Genomic DNA, 23724 nt, shown 5'->3' on the forward strand with positions numbered 1-23724 from the left:
TCTCAGAGACAGCCAAAGTAGATACAACCCCAGGTAGTGGTGCTCCTGAGGGTTATGGAGACACCCAGGTTCTAGTCATGGCAGATGGCTCTGGAGTTCAGTGCTTTGCCAGTGGGCCTTACTTTGGAATTTGTGCTCCTGAGTGTGATGGAGTTGGACTCAGATGTGATCTCTCTACATGTCTCTTCTGTTACTTTTACTGAACCTATGGTTGGCACGGGGGTTGGTGTTTGCCCAAGAGACTTGAATCTCTGGACTGTCCACATGCCACCTGGGCCCTGAGCCTCAGCGGTGTTGCAGCACCTACTCTCCAGTTTGTTGGACTTACCCAGGTCAACTGACAGGGAGGTGAAGATGGTCAACCACCACACCAGGGAACTGAGAGTCTACAGCTGCAAGCACAAGAATCCCATCCATCAGTTATGTGGGATCTAAGCCTCCTTTCAATTTAGAGATAGTGTAGACATCACCCTCCCAGGGTCCTCAGGATGGAGGAATAAAATATGATTAGAGTGGATTTACTGGTATTCTAGTATAGAATTATTGTGACTCTAGCAATGGAAGAAATTGTATCATCAATACGGAGACAGCGGCTGTGGGAGTTGCTGAGGGCAGGGAGAAGGAAGAAGTGGTGTGATAAGGGGGCATTTTCAGGACTTGGAGTTGTCCTGAATGATATTGCAGGGACAGATGCAGGACATTATATATCCTGCCATAAGCCACTGAATGGACTGGGGGAGAGTGTAAACTACAATGTAAACTACAATCCATTCTGTGTAGCAGTGCTCCAAAATGTATTCATCAAATGCAATGAATGTGCCACACTGATGAAAGAAGTTGTTAATGTGGGAGGAGTGGGGGTGGGGTAGGGAGTGGGGTATATTGGAACCTCTTATATTTTTTAATGTAACATTTTGTGTGATCTATGTATCTTTAAAAAAAATTCCTCATCCAGAAAAAAAAAATAAATAAATAAAAGAAAACTAGTAAAGAACAAGGCATCCAAGTATTAGCAAAAGTTGGAAACAGTTACGACCTCTAGGACTGAAGGGACAAAGAAAACTGAAACAGTGTGAGAACAGGAGGTGTGAAGAAGGGATGGCTCATCTGGAGTTGTAGATACTAATATTTCCAGGTATTTGGCAGGGAACAGCAAGGAAGTGCAGATAATTTTGCCAAATCTCTCTTTCTCCTCCCATTCTGATTTCTAGCTCCAACTGCTGCTTTCCATTGGCAGTACCTAGTCATAACCCCATTATGAGTGAAACAATCATTCTGGGCATGGGGCAGCACAGCAAGGTAGAGAATGAATCTAAGGAATAAACCAAGACTATCACCTTATCTTTCCAGGGGATTAGTATTGGACTTATTGGCTGGTAATTACATCAGACAAATTCTAATGAATATCCTGAATTTATGATTTTGCACTATTTTTAAACATATGTACTAGATTTTAAAAATAAATGTTCCAGGAAAAAAGTAGTTGATTTCAACACTATATGATTAATCTAACAATCAGCTCTTTTCACACAGTTTCTATGGATTTCCTTGTTTTGGAATATTTAAGAAAACAGTATTTTCCTTATTTGAATGTTGTTTTAACAGCATTTCCATTTGAGGATAAGTTGTATTTTTGTAAATAGTCAAAGTCATTATAAACAATTCTAATTAATAAAGTGAGTGATCATTTTGGGAATTTTTTTGTGGCAAAAATCAGGGACACTGCTAATGAGGATAATTCTCCAAATCCTATGTAAAAGAGGTCATTCTATTTTATATCTAAAACTTAAACATAATCACAACACATGAGACAATTCGGTTTTCACTAAAAATCCTCAAATTTTAATTAATTATATATTGAACTGGCAGAGAACCCTAAAGTTTTAAAAAATACTGATATTAATATAAATTTCCAGTTTGCATGTTCAGTAAATTTTAACCAGTATTCTGATCTGAAGTGTCTCTTGGTGGTAAAAAGTAGAAGCACTTTATTAATCTTTCGGAACTCATTAATGAGATAGCATAATTAAGTTGTGTTTTGATAATTAATTAAATGTGTATTCCCTTGGTGGTTTAACCAAATACATTTTTGAAGGTGAATTGTTAATTCTCTATTACAAAACCACATTATTTTCTTTGCCCCACTCTTTTAGAGGTAATAAATAATATTGGTCATATGAGAAAATTTGGGGAAAAGATGTATATCTTGTTGTTGAGTGTGCTTCTTCTTTTTAGCCCGTTTTAGTTTGTGACTTAACCTTCTCTATATGCAGTTTCCTTGTCTGTAAAATGAGGATAATGAGATTATATGGTAAAATAAATATGGGGGATTGAAGCACACCATAAATGTAAAATTCTTAGAATATTGCCTGATTTTAATTTTGTGTTTATTATGAGGAAAAAGGGATATGGGTAAATATAGCCAGAATCCACAGATATTGGCCTACATAGTACATTGTAAAATGCTGGTATTCATTTCTTAAATTCCCTCTCTTGTATAGTTTCAGTAGGATTATATTTAAATGACTGCTAATATTTTTAGTAAGATAAATTTATTTTGGGAATAACAAATTCATTTCCTTACTTTAAAGTAAGGGCAGAAAATGTAGATTTGATTTAGCTGATTCACTAAGTTTATAAACAATCTTTCTTTGAGATTTACTTTTCTGGATAACAATATCTGGATGACAAAATTGGGTTTCAAAATTAGTCCTTCTAAAGTAGTATATTATACCTTTTTATATTATCGCAAGCATATGATGATTCTGTAGCTTTAAGAAACATGCCACTTTCATCATTCACATTACTGAAAAATATGAAAACCTTTAATTTTGAGATTTATCATGTATCAGTAGGTATGATGTATATATTTTGTTATGCACATGAATACACACATATAGCTTTCTCCCTATTATGTGTACCATTAATATATGTACTAAATAGAATATAATTTGTTCAATTTACAAACTAGAATATTATGGGATATATTATTCTTCATAAAATAAAAAAATCACATTTTAGAAGTTTGAGTGCAAGGAATTATAAAGTTGGAATTGGTTTTATATTAGATAAGCCTTAACTTTATTATGATTCCTATTTATTTTGTACATAGTTCACAGCTACTTTTTGGAATCAGGTTTTCTCTATTTTCTATTCTCTGTTTGCAGATTAATATAAGGTTAATAAAGATGTTCACAAAATCCCAATTCTAATTATTTGGTTATCCATATCAGTGATTTCCTTGGGGGCTACCAAGCTAACTATTTTCTTTCTTTATTTTTTTCATTAAATATCATTGCTTTATCTTAACTCTAAATTATATTTTTAACAATATCTAAAACTTCCTTTGTTCTTTTAAAAGATTTGAAGTTGCATTTAGATTATAATCTTTACTGTCTTTTTTAAGACAGTCTAAATGTTTAAGTAGAGAAGGATAATGAAATGAATCTAAGAATAATCTGTAAACTACAAAATATGTAACATTTAACATAAATAGTAAACTGGATTTTTTTACAATGAAAGTTTTATGTAGAGAAAAGATTGTTTTAATTTGTAAACCTTATTCCTGTTCCTACTTGGTACCTCTCCAAAACAATATAAATGCATGTTATTCAAGAATACATCAACTATATGCTTCTTGTCAAGGTCATATCGATTAAATTGGATAATTTATGCTACATATTCCAGAGCAAATTCGTCTAATATAGAAATATGATATAGCTTCCTTATTTTGCAGCAAAACCCAATTCATTGTAAAAAGAAATTGATACTCTAAGAGTAAATATCTTTTGATTTCAATAAGTACTGCATTTAAAATCAATCTTGTTTTCTATAATATCCCATAATAAGTAATCTCTTACTTTTCTGAAAAATTTCCAAAATTACTTCCATACTAATAATTACATTCCATACTAATAATTACTTCCATACTAATAATCAAGATACTCTTAATATTAAGTAGACATTCAAACAATCTGAATTATAAATTTGAAAATATTGCTATTAATTCCTATAATTAGACTATATAACAAATTCATACCAAAATTGCACTAATTTTGTCAAATGATGATTGAAAATATTGACAGGGATGAAGTTATCATTATGAATACTGTTATATCTTTAAATAAATAATCTTTTCTTTGGAATTAAATATGATAATTTCTGGAGCTCCTCTTTAATACACAAACATTGTAACTCTATAAAATAGATTTTTAAGTATAGAAACTAGTACTTGTTATGAGTGGCTAACAGAAATATTCATTTTATTGTTTGTTAAACATCAGGTTTATTGAGTCTAATTCATAACGTCAAAATCGAATACTTTCCATATTGTTATTCAATTGATACCACACAATTGTTTCAAATAGACCATCATCTTTTCCCCGTTAATTTGTGTATTTGACATCATCATTTGTATGGGTCTGTTTTTGAACTCTCTAGTCTGTTGCATTGATCTAAATGTTCCTACTCATGTCAAAAACTTGATAACTGTGTTGAAATAAAAAGGGAAATGCTCAGACTTTTTTCTTCCTCAAAATTCTATGAAGAAATGAAATTGGTACACATATGATAATCTGGATGAACCTTGAGGTCATTATATTAAGTAAAATAAACTCAACACAAAAGGAAAAATAGTGCATGGTCTCGCTAAAATGAAATAAATATGAAGACTAAATGCATGGATTTAAAACCTAGAGTATGGATTAAGAGATAAAGGGAGGGCTGAAAAGGTGTCCTGTGCTTACTGTATGTAGAAGTTTTAATTAACTTGACTATAAAGGTGTGGAAATGGATTGAGTTGATGGTAGCACATTATAGTAAGTAAAACGAATAATGCAGCTGGTTTATAAATGGGATTGTGGCTGAAATGGGATAGACTAGGGATGTAAATGTCAATTGAAAGAAAGCTAGAGAATAATCTAGGGACTGAATATTATAGTGAACCCAGAGGTGAATGAGAATTATGGTTGGTAGTACAAATAAAAGAATGACCTTCTATGAACTGGAACAAATGTACATCACTATTGCAAGTTGGTAAGAATATGGAGAAGCTTGGGAAAAATACAATTAATGTAACCTATGGGCCATAGTCAACAACAATACTGTATTACTCTTTTATCAATGCCAAAGATGTACTGTGTTAATAACAGGGAGTTATAGCAGTTTGATATTGTTTATGAATTCAAAAAATAGATATTGGATTATATTTTTAAACCAATTTGCTCCTCTGGGCATATTAAATTATATCGGATTCAGAGGTTTCACTTTTACTTGACTATATAACGATTAAGGCTTTGATTGGGCCACATCAATAGGATGTAGAAACCATACTGCAGAGAAGGGAGAAAGGTCTTTTGAGCTGGAACCCAGAAAGCAAACACATGGGAGAGAGCAGAAGAGCTGAGCCTGGAGGGTATCGAGTTCGGGAAAGAGAAGAAACCAGGAAGCCTGAAACCTTGAGGACATCAGTAGCCATTTTGGTCCAACATGTGACAATACACTTTGGTGAGGGAAGTAACTTATGCTTCATGGCCTTGTAACTGTAAGCTTCTACCCCAAATAAATACCAACCAATTTCTGGTATTTTGTGTCAGCACCCCTTTGGCTGACTAGTACAGGGGATATGGAAAAAAATAAACCAAATGAATGCTATAGACCATAGTCAGTGGTAATATGCTGATGATATTATCATACAATTTGTAACAAATGGTTCACAACAATGTGATATGTTGGTGGAGGGGTGTTATATGGGAATTCCACACATATGCATGATTGTTTTGTAGGTTCACAATCTCTCTGATAAAAATATATTTTTAAAAATTGTACTAGCTGCATTTTGGAATCAATCTGTCAATTTCCACAGCAAAACTTGCTGAAAATATGGTCAAGATTGTATTGTATCTGCAGATCAAGACAGGGAGAATTGGCATCTTAACAATATTGAATATTTAGATTTTTTTCCATTTATTTTGATCTCAATTTCTCTCAGCAGGATGTATAATTTTCAATATGTGTCTTGCATGTTTCATTCTTTGAGAAATATTTCATATTTTATGCTATTATAAATGACAAATTTAATGTAATCTCAAAATACTTATTACTATTTAGAAATACAATTGAATTTTGTATTTTGTTGTACACTAAATTTTTACTTAACATAAGTTTTGTTACTTTTTTAAAAGATTCCTTGGCATTTCCTACATTGAACATTGTGTTTTCTCCAATAAAAGAATTTTATTTTTTCCTACTTATTCTATATGTTTTTAATGTCTTTTTCCTCCTTTGTGTACAACCTAGGATGCACTATACAATGGTGATTCGTAGTGAAAGAAGGCTTCCTTGCTTTGTTCCTAATCTTAGGAGAAAACATTTGTTTTTCTCACTATTTTAATTCTGATACTAACTGAGGATTTCTCATAGATGCATTTTTCAGGTTTAGATTGTGTCATTTAATTCCTAGTTTTTTGAGAGTTTTCCTCTGCTTTTTTTTGAGCATTTATTATTTTGTATTATATTGTTTGAAGATACATAGATCACAAAAAAATGTTACATTGAAAAATATAAGCGGTTCCCACATCCGCCACACCCACCGCCCCACTCCTCTCACATCAACAATCTCCTTCATCATTGCAGCACATCCATTGCATGTGGTGAATACATCTTGGAGCACTGCTGCCCCACATGGATTATAGTTCAAATTGTAGTTTACACTCTCCCGCAGTACATTCAGTGGGTTATGACAGGATATATAATGTCCAGCATCTGTCCCTGCGATATCATTTAGGATAACTCCAAGTCCCCAAAATGCCCCCACATCACATCTCTTCTTCCCTCTCCCTGCCTTCAGAAACTACCTAAGGATGAGTGTTGAATGTTTCAAATGCCTTTTTTTTTTTTTTGCATCCTTTGAGATAATCATGTTAATATCGTGAAATACATTAATTTTCTAATGTTGACCCAACCTTTTCTTCCTTGGGCAAAACTATTCTGTCATGATATATTATCATTTTTATATATTGCAGGGTACATCTTGCTAACAATTTGTTAAGGATTTCTGCATCTATATGTAATAGGGAACTTGGCCTGTCATTTTTTTTTTTTTTTCTATTCAAAGTATCTCTGCTTGACTGAGTTTTGGTAGGTAGAACCTTTCAATTATTAGTCTATTTCATCTATGTTGTGAATTTATTGGCACAAAGTAGCTTATAGTATTTGATTATTATATTTTTAATAAATGTAGAATCTTTGTGATAAAACTCTTTGCATTCCTGATATTGGTAATTTGTCTCATCTCTCTTTCTTTTCCTGATTAGTCAGAATAGGAGTTTTGGTTTCATTGATTTTCAAGCGTTTATCCATCATTTTATCTCTCTCTCCAACATCTTCCCTCCCACAACTTCTGTTCATATTGCTAAACACTTAGTCAAAAAAATTAGCATAATTTCATGTGCAAAGTGACCATTTTTTGGTCAAAAGTAAAGGGTATAAAACAATATTTGGTAGCCAGTTGTGTTTTATATTATTTGTATCACTGGGAAGTATGCTTTCTTCTAAGAAATATAAATTGTTTATACCTAAAATGTCTGAATTAGATTTTGCTGAACTTTTCTTAAAGATAGATTTCACAGAGTACTGTTTCCTTTAACTTCTTCAAATTTTGGTGAACCATATTTATGCGTGACCTTCAACAATATGGTAATTTATTTAAATGTGCTTTACTAATTAAGTGCAGTTAAATTACTCTTACCAATTATCTATATAAGAAATTATTGAAGTGATCAATTACCATAATCAACAATCATTACTGAAATAAGATAACAAGCATCTTCAAAATATTAAGTTTTTAAAAAATGTTTTTCTTTGGGGATTTGAAATTGCTCACTAAGCATTTCATTTTAGGAAATTTATTATTTATAATGTCAATACCAGTACATAAACTGAATATACAATAAAGTCACTGGTATTCTTCAGGTAGAAATGATAGAAATGTCACAAATGAGTGTATGCATTTTCTATTTCAAGTATGAATTTTATCCTCCTTATTCTTGGACAATAGAAATGGAAATAATGTCAGGGGATCCTTGTCTCATTCCCTTTCTTCAAATAGTTCTAATCATTGAAGATTGAGTTTGGGAACTCTTTTCTGGTATGAATCTAATTGTATGACCTACATCATTAATGATTTAGCTCTTTGGCCCTTAGTCAGTGACTTAGGATTTTTTCCTGAATATTTAATGGAAACTCACTTTTACTGCATCATTTGCTCTTAATAATAGACTTCTATTACTATTACAGTAATATGCAATGTTTCAAATGTTCCAAGGCATTAATTAAATTGCCAAATAGCCCTCTCTACTCTTATTTCTTTCCTTTTCCTGTGGATTTTGTGACAGTCCTCTATCCTCATGTGATTAATGACTAATGCAACTAGAACCAAATAGTGTGAAAAGTGCAGGAAACAAATAATTCTAGGATTTTAAATAATAATGATAATGATAATAATAATAATAGAAACATCAATACCATAGGACATTTGTTGCTTCCAAAATTGTTGGAAAGAAGTCATATGGCACCATTGGAGAATACCACCTTGCGCTAGTCAGTCAAAGGGGTGCTCATGCAAAGTACCAGGAATCTGTTGGTTTTTACAAAAGGTATTTATTTTGGATAGAAGCTTGTAGTTACCATGCCATAAAGCATAAGTTATTCCCCTCACCAAAGTCTGATGCCACGTGTTGGAGCAAGATAATTGCTGACATCTGCAAGGGTTCAGGCTCCCTCTTCCTCTTTTTGATCTGTGATCCCAGCTTCTTTCAATATCAGCTGTAGACTGGAATAATAATTCTCTCTCTCCTGGGGCTTGTTCCTCTCTGGGCTCAGCTGCTCAGCTATCCCCACAAAGTCAGCTGTAGACTGTCAGGCTTGTCGCTCTTCCCAGGGCCTCTGCTGTGTCTAATGGAGCCTTCTCTCTTTTCTCATGTATCTGCTTTTCTGTGTGCTTACTCCCTGGAGCTCAGCTCAAAACTTCAACCTCCCTTCTCTGCAGTGTGTTTTTTTGTGATTTCCTGCCCACCAGCGTCCTACTGATGTGGCCCAATCAAAGCCTTAATCATTATTTAATCATTATTTAAGAGTGACACCTCTGAAACCAATACAGTCTAATGTATCACTAGTCCAGAGAAACAAGCCAGTTTATAAACATAATAACTATTTCTTTTTGGAATTCATCAATAACATCAAACAGTCCCATATCCCTTCGATGCAACTGACAGATAAAGAAGCTTCTATGGCCCCACGCTACTACTGTAACCATTTCTTAACAGCCTGGATTCTGAGCCTGGAGAGGAGTGCTAGGCTGCAATTGCCTCTCAATTCTCACAAAATTACAATCTTGCCTGTAGGCATCAAGAACAATAGGAAGATGTTCTCCATTTCTGTCCTTCAAAATCCTCAGTGAGTGCCTCTAATGGATAAAACAATTCCTAAGGATTAAGTCTCTTAACTGGTGACAAAATTTAAAAGGATTAGAAAGAACTACACTAACAAGGAAGAGTACATGGCCAAACTGGACCAACAAGGAATACATGAGGTCAATGGGCACCATAGTTAATGAACACTCTTTTTACCATGTTAGCTGTTTTTGTGGATTTAGTTGCTGTTACTTGATGTCACAAAGCATTAATGGACTGAGAAAGATTATGCATGAATCATTATATCTTCGACATCATAGTGACATCATTCTCCTATTTGTCAATCATACATTAGATAATTAATTTACTGTTTCAAAAGTGATGGCATTAAATTAAGATATTATTACAAATTATTGAGGAATTAACAGATTATTCATTATTGTTTTTGGAAAAATATGTAAAATTTTAGGACAAATTAATCCAATATTTTAAGTCACAAATCAAAATTAATTTTACAAAGATAAAATGACTCAATAAAGTATTAGAATGAAAGACAAATAAATATTTATGTAATCTTATAGAGGTAAGCCTTCTAAGTAACCCATCAAAATCATAAAACATATAGGGGAATGTGAATCGACTGCATTAAAATTTTACTTTCATATGTCAGAAAGAAAGCAATATTGAAAGACAATCAATAAATTGAAGATTAATCTGTGAACTATCAACAGAAATGTACACCTATGGTAGTTTGAGGCTTTTATGGACCCCAGAACATCCTGTTCTTAGGGCTAGTCCATTCCTGTGGGTGTAAATCTACTGTAGATGGGAACTTCCTTTTGTTGAAAGTACTTCAGTTAAGGGCCTTTGATTAGATTACTTCAGTAGTTTATGGCCCATGGTGAGTCTTGATCCTCTTGCTGGAGTCCTTTATAAATGGGATGAATACAGAGAGCAGAGGGAGTAAAAAGACACAAGAGCTGAGAGAAAAACTCCCAGAAGCTGAGACAGAACATGCTGGAAGTCAGAAATCAAAATCAATGGTATCAGAGAGAGAGAAAGGCACATGGGCAGAGAAATTTGGAGGGAATCAGAAGCTGAAAGCAACAAGACCTGGAGGAGAAGAGAGACATAGCTGATATTGGCATTGTGCCTAGCCATGTGACAGGAGTCCAAGATCACCAGAAGGTAGTCCTAGGGGGTAAAAGCATTGTCTGATGAAGACTTGAAGTGGACATTTTCATGGTCTCAGAACCGTAAGCTTATATGTTAATAAATCTCCATTGAAAATCCAGCTCATTTCTGGTATATTTCCTTGGCAACCTTTTGCAAGCTAAAACACTAGCTTGCATATATAAATCCAATTTTTATATTAATTAAAAAGAGAACATTGCTCATAAAAGTGATAAAAGGGATGTTATTCCAAAAGAAGGAATAACTAAAAAAATATTTTATGTTAAAAAGTTCAGATCACATTAGTAATGACAGATATGCAAGTTTTAAAATATGCATATAAGGAGTGGATGTGCCTCATACAGGGGAGGTCCCAGGTTTATTTCTGGTGCCTCCTAAAGAAGACAAATAAACAACAAGCAGATAAGGAGCAGACATTGGGTGAAAAAACCAAAACAGTGAGCAGACAATGAGTAAAAACAACTGAGCAGGGAGTGGATACGAATCAAGAAGTTGAGTGCCTGCCTCCCACACGGGAGGCCCTGGGTTCAGGGTTCCTGATGCCTCCTAAAGAGAAAACAATGAGCAGACAACAAGCAAAATTAAAAATAAAAATAAAATACATTCAAGCAGACAATGAATGTAACAATGGGCAAAAACAACCACCACCACCAACAACAAAAAAACAAGGAAACAGATGAGGGAGAAATTTTGGGGGAGGGGGAATATACACATTTATTTTTTGCTTATTTTCTGAAAAGCACACACATATATGGTGGGGTGTTAGAATTGGTAGAAGGTAATTTTGTAATTATATGGAAGTAATTTACATATAAACATTTCCTTTGAAAGAAAATTTATTAAAAAATTTATTCTAAATAAAATTTGACAATATATGGAAAATATATCTATGATGATGCCTATTTTAGTGGGATTGTCATTATAGTGAGACCTCAGAAGCAACCAAATATTCAATATATTGGACTGGTAAAGTAAATTCTGGAGCATTGTTATAATAGCTTTCTAGGAAGCATTTTATAAATGCAAGCGTTTAAATATATTCTTAACATATTAAGTTAAAAAAAGTTTTTAGAGTGGGTCTCTGCATTGTCAAACAATCTCTGTCTCTGTCTCTTGCTCTTTCCTCATATACCCAAATATACACACAACAAATAAATGTGTGCTCAAAACTAAGGATGGGAGACAGTACATTAAAAGAGTGGTGGTTAATTCTGGGGGTTTGAACCATTTCTCAACTGTTTGAACTTTTACTAATTTGGTCTGTATTCATTTGACAATTAGTAAAAACCACAAATGTATTTTTCATTTTAATGAAAGTACATTCAGGAATTTTTTATTAGAAAATAGAAAAACTTAGTCAAGGAATATATGTGGATGCCTATTTTTTGAAGAAACTAGTAAAGTAGACATAAACTCCAATTAAAGAAAAATGAGAAAGAAAATATAACAGATAAAAAGATATTAAAAAATCTAGAAGAATAAGACGTTTTTATCATAATAAAATAGAAAATACCTATAGATTATTTTCCCTTTAATCAATTCGACAGAAAACATAAGAAATAATTATGTAATAAAATAAAAATTTTGAGTTACTTCCTAAATGGTGCATTATATATAGGAAATTATTTTGAAAAGTTTTAAGGAGCAAATTGTGTTTCTTTTCAGAGGAAAGCATAAATTAGCACTATGCAAACAGCTGTATGAATCCCATCATAAACCTGATTGCTGAGCCTGACAAAGTTAGCACACACACACACAAATATTATGATAAATGTACTGTTAGAAATGGCATTTTAGGAAATGGGGTTGGTTAAGATGTGCAAAATGAATTTCATGTGGGAAAGGTTAAATTTAGAGACCAAATATATAAGATGATCTGAATTAAATTTAGTTGAATATAAAAGAGGAATAAGACAGGCAATTAGGGAAATACCAGAGAACTGCATAGTAGAACATTTATTTGGCTGAATTCTGCTGAATAACCATGAACATATCATGTATCCTCTCTGTGATCAGTTGCTTCAACTACAAAATCAAGAGTTGCAATTAATTATTGGCTTTACAGTTATAGCTGCCAGAGTTCCTAGAGGCCTATGGTTTCAGAGTAGAATAACAACAGTTGCATTTTTGCGTGTGGGATGCAAGGTGAGGCTGAGGAGAGACTGTGTTATTGATGTTTCCATTCTACTTCAGCCAACACAGGTACACTTTTACTCATTTCATGTAAGATTTTTCATAGAAGATTTTTTTTAGGGATCCAACCTTCCCTGCAATAGTAGTCAATGTTGGAGATACTTGCTAGTCTTCTCATTCGTTAATATATAATACATATTTTATTCCCTCTTGAATAACTTTCCATCCTACCTTCATCCCAACTCTGTATTATAACTTAATCATAGCTTATTGAACCTACTGACACAGGGGTACTTTTATTGTTTACAGTTCTTTGTCCACTATGTTTTCTTGAGGTCTTTCTCTTTGCCTTTTCTCTTTCTCTCTTCTTTCTCTTTAGCACAGAGATTTAGAAATTTGTGCTGAATGGATTCCTTCCTTATTGTGTAGCATAATGTGTTAGTCAGTGTTCTCTAGGGAAACAAAATCAACAAGCGATATCTGTCAATAGTATGCGATTTTATGAGTCTCTCACATGACCATGTGGATGCACAAGTCCAGGTTCCACAGGCAGGGTGCAAACCAGGGGCTCTGATGAAAGTCTAATGAAGATTTTTGATGAGTTCTGGGAGACTTTGGCTGTCCAAAGATGAGCTGGGAAATTCTCTCTCAATGCTGGAATCACTTCCCCTTTTAAGGCATTCAACTGATCAGGTTAAGTGTCACTCATTGCTGATGGCAAGCTCCCTGATTGATGTAATTATAATCAGCTATCTCTGATTTACCGCTGTAGTAAAGTCAATGGTGACTAAAGTCCATAAATGCCCTTGTATTCAGTTAGCCCAGTACTTGTTTGACCAAACAAGTGGGCACAATTACCTGGCCGAATCAACACAATAGTCTAATCACAGTCCACATCTTGTCAACATGGCAACTATACACATTACCTTAAACCATACTTAGTCTCTAAGCAAAAACAATAACAGACATGTACATATATATATATCTCCACCTAACAATGTTCAACTCTCTGAAAAGGCATTAATTCTATACAGAATAGGGTGCAAGTTCTTGGGTAATATTCACTCTCAAACTTGACATCCTCAAATATTATGACATGAAACTGATATAAATCTGGGGTCCATGTATAACTCCTCATTCTTTGAATTACTAGTTTCCCCCTCATTTTCTATTTATCCCCTACTTACTTCTATGCATTCTACTGTAAGCATTTATTCTTTTCCATTTTATGTTTTTAGTGTTTCTGCATTTATATTTATAATTATTTTTAACACAGTGATAGATAAAAATTATTTTAAGGGAAAATTTTATTCTAATGCTTTTAATTAGAAACACCAACTGTTTCCCAACTCTGTTCACTTCAACTAATCTTTATTCTGGTATTAACCTCCATATTTGTAAACAATATTCTTAAACATTTTTAAAATCAATTTAGGCATTTTTCTATTGATTCTCTACTATTGTGATAAGAACTGCCTTTGCTAGACCACCCTGAAGTTCCCAATTAACCTCCCCTCCTCCTCTCAATAGAGTGCATCACAAATTTTGATTAAATAAATATTTAGTGTTCACCTTCCACCGACTATGCCCGTGACCACCATGAAACAGTAATGTACTGAGGTTCCCTTTCCTTTGTTCCACATGGAGTTCACAATCTCTTATCTCTCTTTGCTTAATTTTCTATGTAACTTCTAAAATTTTGAAGATAATTGTAGAGCACCTCTGAATACCATTTTACACATAGTTAAGATCTTCTTCTTGAGCCCTCTGTCTAACCCTTCAGTCTGAACTCATTCATTTCATGCCTATTCTTTCTCTTTGTTGGTTTCTACTCTATTTTTGTGAAGAATAATCTCAGGAACTTCTGGAGGTCAAATTTGATGCTTTCATTATCAGAAAATACCTCTATTGTTCCAACAAACTTCATCGACTATTTTCCTATGTTCAGATTTCTAAGTTAAAAAGTATTTTCCTCCAGAAGAGAAGAGCACTGATCTATTGTCTTCTAGCTTCCAATACTGCAGTTCTGATTTTGATCTTTGTATGTAATTCTTGTATGTGATCCTTGTACATGACCTCCGGCAGTTTGTATGATCTTCTTGTCCCTAGTGTTATGAAATTTCATGATGAAATGTCAAATGTAGGGCACTTGGTAAATGTTTTCAGTCTGAAAACTAATATCCTTGAATTCTGGAAAGTTTTCTGAGCTCTTTCTTTAATAATTTCTTCTCTTTTACTTCTCTTTTTTTTTTTGAAATTCTATCATTAAGCTTTTAATCTTCCTGAGCTAATGCTCTAATTTCTCTCCTATTTTCTCTGTTTTTCATTGATTTTATTTTTTTCCCTAGTTTTAATATTTTTCCTCAACTGCGCCTTTCACTCCTCAGTGTGTACAATTGGGCTTGTGAATGGAGGGTTTTATAAAACCCTCCATTCACAAGCCCAATGAAAATAGGAAATTCTATATAAAACCCTCCTGGCCCTTTACTTAGGGAATTCCAAACTTTCATTATATATAGGCCTTTCCTTGTGCCAGTCTTCTTCAGAAAGGATTCTCCCAACTCCCACCTGGACTATATAAACTTGACTTCCAGAATGCTTATTGTATGATGGAATAAGTGGCTAGGTGTAGCTTTATTAGGAAAAAATACCAGGCCAGATGATTAGTAAAGTGCCAGTATTCTTTGTCTCTGTGTTTCAAGATTTAAAGCTGGAAAAATGATTGAATGGAACTACCCACAATGGAAATATGGAAATTATAAGAGCAAGAATTATGCTGTTCACTGTTTAATTTGAAAGTGATGCTAAGAAGCCCAACTGAGAATATAGGTCTGTGGAAGTTATTTCTGAGTTAGTACTCAGTAGGACTAAATTTAAAGTTTAAAAGATGTTATTTTTAGCATTAGTTACTTTTTGTTATCTTAAGATGTGTGACCATTTTTATAGCAAGCAGTGCTGTTTTTTTAGTACATGCTGATGTCCTAAAAAGCAAAGCATGCCTAGGCATCTTCTCCTCTTAAACACATGCATAATATTCAGTTGGCTATTAATAACAGATATTGTATTGTTTCAGAGAATTACCTTTATATAATTATACCAAAATCATGAAAATGCTAGCAAACAAGGTTTAAGTTAGAAATTGCACTGGAAAATTAGTGCAAGGACCAGTCCACTTATGCTATTAATGTAAAGACTATGGAATCTTATTCTTACATGTAGTTTTTGATAGAATAAGAACATCAGGGTGGTATGCACAAAGGGCATTCTTTCTCTGCAATGAGGATCATCCTCTGCATTTGGCCACTGCTACAGTTTAGATGTTTGCTGTGATGCCATCTGTTAAGGTTGATTGTGCAGTGACCTTAGGCAGTCTGAAACCTGTTCAACTGAGCCCATATATAGAGTTCTGGGTGGAAACCAGGAGGACAGATGGTAGGGTTGGAGATGAGCAACTTGTTTGTTACAGCTGATGAAAATCATTCTTCTTGCCAAAGACATTAAATGTGATATCCTTGGCACAGCATTTCTCAACAAATAGGGTGTCCCACTTGGTGGGTTAGCTGCAGGTGAACTGAAGCATACAACAGCCACTAGCAATTTGGTTTGCCTACTACTTTATTTTTACATGCCTGATAGCATAAGATTAAGTCAATATTCAGCAACAGGTCATTCCCTTTCCTCAGGTAAATATAGCATTTCACATATGTCATTTAAAAATATACATATGTGTTGGGGAGAGTAACTGGACTGTAACTGCAGTTAATTAATAGAATTTATAAATCTTTTCAGTAGAATAATAGAACCAAATAGAAAAGATAAACTACTATAAGAAAACTAAGTAAAACTTCAAATAATTCAATTTACTTTTTATATCCATTTACATGTTTCATGAATACTTATCAATTCCAATTGTTTGAAGAATCTATTCAAATCATTTCTAAGGAAATAAATGCATGCATGATATGGCAAGATAATTATTATGAAGTGCTTTTTAAAACTTGGGAAGTAGAAAATTTTGCCCACCCACAGAGACTTTCCCTCTCTATATTTGACAGTCCTAAAATGTCATATCTAAGTTATATAAACCACAGAATACTTTTAAAGGAATTTCTTAAGGAAAGAATTTTTAAAGTAAAAGTTCAACATGAAAAAGTTAACATAGCTTTTAGTAATAAAAAAAGCATAAAGCTTGGAAGTGCTTTTCACTGGTCAGATCTGTTTTATTAAAGGTTTCACTTAAGGCATGTCAAACATTTACCTTATTTGAACTATCAGTAGGGAAGGAGGACAACAATTGTCTATATGTAATATATTTTAACTGTATTTATAAACATACATAAGCTGCTGTCTCAGTTTGTCAGGCTGCTGTGGCAAGTACCACACAATGGGCTGGCTTAAACACTGGAAATGTATTGGCTCATTGTTTAAGACCAGAAGTTCAGTCCAAATAAAGGTTTGGTTAGAGGGTTTGCTTATTCCTGTATCCGGGTTGGTAGTATTCTGGCTGGTGTGTGGACAGTCCTTGAATTCCTTGGGTTCCCCTCACAGGGTGTTGTCTTTTCCTTTTAATTCAGTTCTGGCTGACTTCTGGTCTAGAACTTCTGGATCCTCCCCATAGTTTTCACTTACTATTCTGACTTTCTTCTGCATATCAAGGACTCTAGTAATCGAGATTAAGATCCACGCTCATTCAGCTGAGCTTTACCTTAACTAAAATAACACCTTTAAGAGATCGTTTTCAGAATGGGTTCACATCCACAGGATGTGAATCAAGACCAAGAACATGTCTAAATTGGGCTACCTCAGATGGTCTAATTGGCCACCTCAGATGCCACGGGAATATACACTTTCATTTTGTTTTTCAGGTAAATGAATTTATATTGTTTTACAGCTTATTTTTCCTTCAGTTAATGTATATTGGAGATCTTTCTTGTTAGCACATTGAGTACCCACTTAGGTCTTTTGGACTGCTCTATTAATAGCATCTACAGGATAGGAGTAATGAAATTTATATAGCCAGGTCTATTTGAATGATTATATAGGTTTGTGCCAGTAATTTTCTCCTTCATTTGGTTATTACTGACATTGTTGCAGAGATATTCTTATGTATGCTTATTGTATCCATTTTTTAATATTTTATAGAGAAGATATATTGAAATGGAATTTTGGTACATATTTAATATGAGTATCCTGCCAAACTGGCTTTAAGAGTTTAAAATCCAAGAAGTCATGTATGAGATATTTTATTTTCCTATAAATTTGAAAACTGATATTAAAAAATGTGTTAAATTTTGCTAATTAGATATATGAAATGCATATATAATCATTGTTTTCATTTGTATTTCCCTATCAGGATAAATACATTGTGTCTCCTTTTTAATCTGCTGGTATGACAGACTAGTCATTTCATCATTGATATGTGTGTAGCGTCAACATATAACATTTATGGACTACCTACATTCTATTAGGCAATGAGTATAGAGCAAAACTGAGACAACGCCTAACTCCTCAGAACTTATAATGTAATGAGGGTGTCAAAACTAAATTGACTTAAGGGATAATTAGTATTTTTATTCATAATTGGTTTATCTTCTCTTTGCCTATGCTTATTTCCATTACTTATTCTGTAGTATCTGTGGTTTTGTTATCCTTTTGCTCTTGTTTATATATAAGAGAGTTTGATATTTTACAGTTCTACTCAAAGAACAAGCTCTATATTTCATAATATATTTTATCAATTATATTTTTTAATTGCAGATATTTCTTCCTGCTTTACTAGTAATAGTTTACTTAAATTTAATTTCTCTATTTCAAGTTGTTCTTTCTCTAGATTTCCTAATTGTGGATATGACTTTTTTTTTCCTTGAGAATGGTTTTTGCTCTTAGTATTGTTAAAATGATTTTTTGTTTATATATTTTCCATTGAATATTTGGTTATATAGTCCACTAAATTTTTTAATATATATTTAATATTTTATTATATTGTACTTTCCTTTTGACATGAGTCATTTTGAATAGTAGTATATTTTAGTCTTGCTTTAATTTTTGATTTACAAGTTTATTAATAAATTAATATTTTATCATCTTTGTCAGATAATGTGGCCTGATCAAATGCTATTTTTTGAATTTAATTTTTCTAACATTATCAAGTCTGTAAATGTTCCATCAACATTTGGAAATAAAAAGTGGTGTAACTTTTCCAGTTTTGATATTGTGTTTTCCACAATTACAAACTTATAAAAATAATGCAAAACATAAAGAACTCCCATATATATTTTACCAAGATTCATTAGCTCTTTACATTGTTTTAAAATTTTGCTTTTATTATTCTCTCCCTTTTTCACTTTTCCTTGTTCTCTTCCTTCTCTCTGTATGTGTGTTAGCATTAGTTACCTATTGCAGTATAACAAACTAATCCCAAAACTCAGTACTCTTGTGAACTTTCATAGTTTAGTATTTTTGGTTTAGAACTTCATATAATATGAATCATAGAGTGTATATCCACTATTGGGCCGTAAATTACCTCCAAACCTGACAACTTAGAAAGAGACATCTTTTAATATTTCACACAGTTTTTGAGGATGGGGAGAAACTGTGCTGGGTACTCTGCTCCCAGCCTCTCATAAGGCTGTAGTCAATACGTTGCTTGAGGCTGCTGTCTGAGGGGGCTGAAGACCAACAACTCACCCGGCATTTTCAGATGGCTTCAGCTCTTTACCATATTGGCATCTACACAGAACTGCTCAAGGTTAGGCAGCTGGTTTCCTCAGAGCTGGTGATCCAAGGGAGAGAGCAACACCATGTTGACTAATAACCTAGTCTCCAGAACATATACCATAACGCCTGCCTTTTCTAGATCTTAGAAAAAAATCACAACATCCAGCCCGCAGTCAAGGGGAGTAAATTATACAAGTGCATGAATACTACTAGGAGTTTGAGGTTATTGAGGCTTCTCCTGGAGGATAGTTCTGGAAAGGGTGCATTGCAATTTTTTTCTTTCTGAATCTTATGAGAATAAGTTAGGGATATTATGCCCCTTTATCCCTAAATATTTCAATACGTATTTCAAAAGAACAAGGACATTATCTTACATTAAAGAAGTACAATTATCAAAATCAGGAAATTTGATATGGACACAATTATATTGTCTAATTCAAAGGCTATGGCCAATATTCAAGTTGCATCAATTATCCCAATAATTTCTTTTACATTTTTTTTGTATTTTTTTAATCTATGATGCAATCCATGATAAAAAAATTCATTTTAGTTATCATGATCCTTTAGTCCCTTTTAATCTGGAATAACTCACAGCTCTTCTTTTATTTTTTGACCTTGACATTTTGAGGAGTAAAGGCCAATTATTTTGCACAATGTCCCTCAATTTTGTTTTAGCATTTCCATATGATTAGATTCAGGTTATGCATTTTGGCAAAAATACAATGTAAATGATGTTTCCTTCTGAAAGCACATGATGTCAGTTGGTCCCCAAAATAGGGATTTTAACTTTGATCATTTCCTCAAGGTATAAATTTCAGGTTTCTCCTGCAATTTTACTGTTTCCCTAATTAATAAATAATTTGTAGAGACATAATATGAAACTATGTCAATAATCTGTTTCTTATTCATTAAACTCTTACAAACTAGTTTTTTCATTTTTGGATGTTTTTCTATTCCATCTACTTATATATTTATTAGTCAATAGTATTTGGAAAGGACAAATTTATCTCCTTCATTTACTTGAGTATTCAGGTATTTATATCAGGGTTGACGCATGGATTCTTTTTTTTTTTTTGACAGTTCAGATACCGCTTTTATTCTTCTGGTGAATGCTTCAAGCTTTTTTTTTTTTTTTTATTGACTTTGTAATAATATTACATCAAAAATATATATGTGAGGTCCCATTCAACCCCGCTCCCCCACCCCCCCCTCTCCCCCCCCAACAACACTCGTTCCCATCATCATGACACATCCATTGGATTTGGTAAGTACATCTTTGGGCACCTCTGCACCTCATAGTCAATGGTCCACATCATGGCCCATACTCTCCCCCATTCCATCCAGTGGGCCCTGTGAGGATTTACAATGTCCGGTGATTGCCTCTGAAGCACCATCCAGGGCAGCTCCATGTCCCAAAGACACCTCCACCTCTCATCTCTTCCTGCCTTTCCCCATACCCATCGTCCACCATGTCCACTTTTCTCAATCCAATACCACCTCTTCTATGTGGACATTGGATTGGTTGTGTCCATTGCACCTCTATGTCAAGAGGAGGCTCAAATTCCACATGGATGCTGGATGCAATCCTCCCATTTTCAGTTGTAATCACTCTAGGCTCCATGGTGTGGTGATTGTCCTTCTTCAACTCCATCTTAGCTGAGTGTGGTAAGTCCAATAAATCAGATTGTAGGTGCTGGAGTCTGTTGAGGTTCAGGACCTGGCTATCACATTGTCAGTCCAGAGATTCAAATCCCCTAAATATATCTTAAATCCCAACGTTAACTGCATCTCCAGCACATTAGCATGAAAGTCTTATGAAGGGAGATCCCATCTGAGTCCAGATTCATCACACATAACCACCATTTCCAAAGAGGGGCCATCTGCCCTGGTAGTTAACCCCATCGGCCATGGCCATAACTCTCATGGGTCTCTTTAGCCTTCAAAGGAACCAATATCTGGGGGTTGTATCTGCTTTATCTGTCTCTCTGACTCTGCTCAGTTGTGCATGAGGGCAATCCTTCTGCCAGCCTCCAGACTCTTTTTTAGAAACTCGTAGCCATATAAACTCATTTCTCCTTTCCATTTCCCCCTTACTTTAGGTCAAACAGCATTTTAAAGTCATGTTATTTTATGTAGACATGGATATTCTGCTGATCCGCATTGAACCTTCCGTACAAGGTCCTTTTCCAGTTGCATCATCAGTTGGTGTTTGATAGTGGTCCCTCGTTGCCAGGGAGGCTCGTCCCCGGATGTCATGTCCCACGCTGGAGGGAAGGCATTGCATTTACAGACGCATGGATTCTTATTTCATGCAACTGGTTACAGTTCACTAGTATGATTATTTTTTGATGATGAAATTGTCCCAGATTAGCCATTGAGATCCCCTTCAGGGCAACTTTTGAATCTTCTTGATATGCCTAGATCATTGAGGGGACACTTTCTTATTTTCTGATGCAAAAGTTATTCCAGGCTCATCTTGTCCTTTCCCTCTCCCAGCCCTGAAATAACCTGTTTTCTCCAAAGAATCTGGGTTCTTTTTAGTGAAAAGTGGTGTGTAGGAAGCACATGCTAGATATGTTTAAGGTACTAATTGTATTTTTCCTAATCCTTCTCAGCACACTGAGCTATAATAGGCGCACAAATATATGTATATATAGAAAAATCATGATTTCATACTGATATATCACCTCTGATTCCAAACAAACACTTCAGGAAATATTCTAGTTTCTTCTTTACCATATTTGTAACACTCTTTTCCAACAGTGAGAAATCTGTTTCTCTTAATACTCAATATATATCCCTATTTGTTCAAGCTGATTTTATGCAATTTCAGAATTTTTAAACACACCACTATGAGAAGGAAGAGATACTTAACAGAATCCAATACCTGTATTGAGGCTTCTGTTGTTGTTTAGGGTAAATGCACATATAGTGACAGATACAAATCTTAAGTTTACAATTTGATGAATTTTACAAATAAATGAACTGTTATTAACTATACACTTTTCAAGATTAAAACTTTTTATCACATAATAAAGTTCCTTTCTGCCCCCTCCCAGTCAATTCCCACAGTCTAGAAACAAACACTGTTCTGTTTTTTTAAATCTTTAATTTTCCTAGAACTACGTATAAACAAAATGGTACAATATGAACTCTTTTGTTCCCAGTTTTATTTTCTCCCCAGCATGTTTTTGAAATTTATACATGTTATTTTGCATGGACCTGGCACATGCTCCTAGTGTATGCTCCCTGGTCCTAGTTCCACAGGGAACAGAATAATCCTTTTGCACATACTTGGAGCATGTATGTCTGGTCCAATCTGGTGGTGGCTGAGGGACTTGCCATCCCAGAATTTGCCATGCATGTAGAAGGAAGTTTAGAGAGGTGTCCTACAGAGAGATGTGAGAAAGCAGTAAAGTGACTGCCAATGGCAAGGGTTAATTGGTTGTAGGACTTATAGTGCAATGCCTGGGACCATTAAGTAACTATTTCTTGGCAAAGAGGAGGCATTTGTAACTGTGTGGATAGGGGAATTCCTAGGGCCAAAGTGAAAGCCCAAGAAAAGATGCATGCACAGAAAGCATAAAGAGGCTCTATGCTTAGGCCTGGAGTTATTCTCTAAACTCAATGTATGGAAAAGCTCTGAAGGAGAGTACTTAGAAAGGTAAATCTGAAAAGACTGGGAAAACATGTACTTTTTTTTTTTCTTTTTTTGTTGTTAGCTCCAGGTTTTCAAGGAAAACTCAGCTCTGTCTTAAGACCAACTGAATAAAAGCTTAAGGAACAGATGCCTTGGAGTTTAAATTCCAGTGATAACACATTAAAACATCAACATGTCCAGAATTCAACAAAAGATTATAAAAAGCAAAGAAACAGGAAGTCAAAGGAGAAAATTAAAGCATCAGAGATCTTCAATGAGAAGGATCAGAACTCAGATACACCAGACAAAGGCATTAAAAACATGATCCTAAATATGCTCAATGAGCTAAAGGGAAACATTGACAAAGAACAAAGGAAATTAGGAAAAAAATTGATGAAGCTAAATGGAATATCAATAAAGTAATGGTAATTATGAAAAGTAACTAGAACTGAAGACCACAACAGAAATTAAAAATTCCCTTTAGGGGTTCAATAATAGATAGGAGCAGGCAGAAGAAAGAATTAGTGAAACAAGACAATAAGACAATAGATATCATTCAATCTGAGGAAGAGAAAGAAAAAAGAATGAAGAAAAGTGAACAGAACCTAAGGAACCTGTGGTGCACGTTCA

The sequence above is a fragment of the Dasypus novemcinctus genome, chromosome 3 (assembly GCF_030445035.2).
Source record: "Dasypus novemcinctus isolate mDasNov1 chromosome 3, mDasNov1.1.hap2, whole genome shotgun sequence".
Taxonomy (NCBI): domain Eukaryota; kingdom Metazoa; phylum Chordata; class Mammalia; order Cingulata; family Dasypodidae; genus Dasypus; species Dasypus novemcinctus.